Genomic DNA, 3394 nt, shown 5'->3' on the forward strand with positions numbered 1-3394 from the left:
AGTCGTTTAGCCTGGGGTCTTGGGTTTGGAAATGTCAGTTCTGTGACCATAGAGAATAGTCATGTATGAATGTTCCAGAGAGGGCGACTGAGAGGAGATGCTGAGGGAGGAGAGGAGGGGTGGGAATTGCAGGGGTTGTCTGAAAAGAAGGGCGTGGCCCGGAGATGGGGAGGAAAGAGGTAGAGGGGAGGAGTCTGGCTTCTGGGGTCCCAGTTACCAGTTGTTCCTGAGTTCAGAGATGATCTGACCCTAGAAAGCGTGGGAAGAACAGAGGCTTCCACAGCTGAAGACCCTGAAGGAGCACCCCTGAGGAGCAGGCCTCAGGGGACATTCCTGCCTCCGAGGGAGGAGCTGCTGCAAATGTGGTTTGACCTGCTCTCTGCCCTCAGCCTCCAATGAGGTGGAACAGCCCTGAGTGTAGTTCTGAGCCTGTGCAGGAGCGATTCAAATTCCTCATTTCTACACAGGCTTCAGGACCTGGGTTGGACCTGGGACCCAGGAGATGGTAAGTGTCTGATTCAAAACTGCAGTTGCTGATTCTGCCCACACCACTCAGGATTTCATAAGCCTGGCTTCCTCTCATAATGTTCTGTCAGATGCCAGGCCTGGCTGAACAAGATCCTGAAGTCACAGAACCTTGGACCCTGTCCGTCCTTCTAGGTCTCATTTGATTCTATGGGGCAGCCTGTTCCCAAGTGTTCTGCATGCTTGGTTCCAGGCACAGGGAGGAAACCTGACCTGGGTCATAGCTTCGTGGGTCAGGGTCATAGGATCCTCGGAGGAGAGGGTCAGGGTCCCCAGAGGAGAGGGAAGCCTCTCTCATCTGGCCTCTTCTGGCTTCAGGTCCTGGCCCCAGCTCACCACCACCCACTCCTCACCAGTAATCACTACATGCTGTGCCCCAGAGCCCCCAATCCAGACCTGATTTTGGAGGAGAACCCAGCTTCTTGGCTGCCTTCAAAGGTATGACCATGTCTCTTATGGTGTGGGAAGACCAAAGATGAAGGAGGAATTATGAAAACCACAGGCAGGAAGTTTAAGAAACTCCCAGGCTTGGGAGACAACTTGGTTGGTAGAGCTTGCTGCACAAACAAGAGGATCTCATGTTTAAGTCTGTATCTCAGAACATATGAAAGCTGGGCACGGTGGTGCATGCTTGTAAACCCAGCACTGGAGAGGGAGACAGGTGGATCCCTGGGAATCGCTGTCCAATCACTATGCTACGTGGTGAACATCAGGCCAATGGAGACAATGTCCCAAAAATTAAGGTAGATGACTTTTAAGGACACTTGAGATTGAGAAGGAGCACACATATCTACCCATGCATGCATGAAAACACACATGCACGCGCACACACACACACACACACACACACACACTTAACAGCATCCCAGCAGTGATTTGAAAGGACAGGTTAATTTAAAGCCAGACTCTTACACTGACATGCTGTGTGACCTTAAGCAAAGTATTGAACCTCTCTGTTCCCAATTTCTCAGTAAACTGGATATGGAAATGGTATTTACTTTAAATTGTTGTTGGCAAGACTGAGTTCTAGATGAAACGTAGAGCAGGCACTAACTATGCCCCTAAGGGTTGGCCCTCCACAATAGTTCTGTTCGATGGGCAGTCAGCAGTCATTCTTTGAGAGGAGCTTGCTAAATCTCCCTTCTCATTCTTGCTGGAGATTTGAAAGGTGGCTTCCCAGGACTCAGATCTGGTGAGGACAGTAAAGGATTTGGATTAAAATCTTGAATGCTGTAAAAACAGTCAAAGGAACAGCAAGATCAGCATTCATGAATGCGGTACCTTCTCCCCACAGCTCTGCTGTATAGACCCACAGGCCAAGGCTCAAATGTCTTGGCTGTCACTTGCCAGCTACACTCAGCATCTGACACCATGGTCATCCCTGGAAGTAGCATGGACTCAGCGGAGAAAACTCCTGCATGGGTTTCATCCCTACCTGGGATGGAAACAAGCCCGAGAGAGTAGAGCCTGACCATAGTGTCAGCAGGGAGAGTACCAAGTTCCCCTCTGTGACTCACCGGCTCCTAATGTTTTGCTCAATGCTGGTTTGGGTGTCTGTCTGTGGGGCAGTGGGCTGCACACAGATAGCCTGATCTCCAGTCGAGCAGAGGTCTGGAACCCCTGGGACCCGATGGGTAGTGATTTCCACCTACATGGGATGGAAGGTGTTCGATCATGTTTCCTGGACCCCTGGCTCCTGTTGAAGTTACTGTCCCCACAGCCCCCGCAGGAGAGGCATGTGGCTATCAGTCACGTAGGAGCAGCTCCAAGCCTTCCCACATGCAAATAAGGTTTTCCCCAAGCTCTCAGTCCAAGCCAATGAGAGGCACCTGCTGTCGAACCCTGAATCACCCCCAAAACTGTATATAAATCCTATCTAGGGAACTAAAGGTGTGTGAGAACTACTCCATTGTCCGAGCCTTTTGTTCTAAGATCTGTAACACTTGGGAAGAGATCTGCTCTCCTGAAGCGCCACCTGAGGTTCTGCCGCACTCCTCACTGGAGAGTCAGCCCAGCCCGACCCGACTCAGTGCAGAGTTCAGTGCAGAGTGGCTCTGAGTTACTGAGTGACCTGGAAGGCATGGCAGAGACTTCACCTCCCTGCCTGCACTTGCTTCCATTCTCTGGAACTCTCGAGCCACGCCTGGTCAGAGTTCTCCATGGAAAAACCTCTGGTACCCAGACCCAAATCTGTCTGTCTGTCTGTCTGTCTAGACACCAAGTCTTACTATGTAGCCTTGACTGGCCTGGAAATGTCTATGTAGATCAAGTGGGCCTTGAATTCACGGAGCTCTGCCTACCTCTGCCTCCCCTTACTTGCTCCCATGGGTCCTCTTTGTCCCCGTTTGGATATTGAGGTCCATCATGTCAATCTCTCCACAGTACTTGGGCTCTCCTGCCCCATCTTTTCACCATCAAATGTCCCAGGGAGACTCTCTAGCCCATAGCCAACTGCTACCCACGCCTGCAGCCTGGCCTCCAGCTATGCCTGATGGTGGGCTTTCAAAGCATCTAGGAATCTTGGAGTTTTCTTGGTCTTGCCACAGGGGAGGTCTCAGGTTTCCTGGTTTCTACCCCAGAAGCAATCTCCATTCCTGTGCTTCAGAAAGAGAATTCCAACTGGACCTGGTAATAAAGGGAGCCACGAAGAGCTTACTGTTAGCAAGCAAGGAGACAAAAACACGTTCTTCAGAAAGGGTACAGAGATGGGCACCTACATCCCAGATCCCAGCAGGCAATGGGGCTCATATTTCTCCACTTCCCGATGTTTCCTCCCTTTTACTTCCCCCCAGGTCTAGAAATTCCAGCAAATGAGTATATTTTTCTCAGAAGCCTATTTTACCCAGATTCCAATCTATTCTAAAAATGT

The 3394-nt window shown here is 50.7% G+C and overlaps 1 long non-coding RNA gene across 1 annotated transcript; it reads left to right on the top strand.

The window, feature by feature from the left end:
- Window positions 1–291: 291 nt before the first annotated feature.
- On the top strand, window positions 292–2229 carry LOC115030902. The gene is made up of 3 exons (XR_003836506.1): window positions 292–505; window positions 844–963; window positions 1820–2229. It is a non-coding gene; the product is annotated as an uncharacterized LOC115030902 (long non-coding RNA).
- The last annotated feature ends 1165 nt before the right edge of the window (window positions 2230–3394 follow it).

This window comes from Mus caroli, chromosome 4 (genome assembly GCF_900094665.2).
Source record: "Mus caroli chromosome 4, CAROLI_EIJ_v1.1, whole genome shotgun sequence".
NCBI classification, from domain to species: domain Eukaryota; kingdom Metazoa; phylum Chordata; class Mammalia; order Rodentia; family Muridae; genus Mus; species Mus caroli.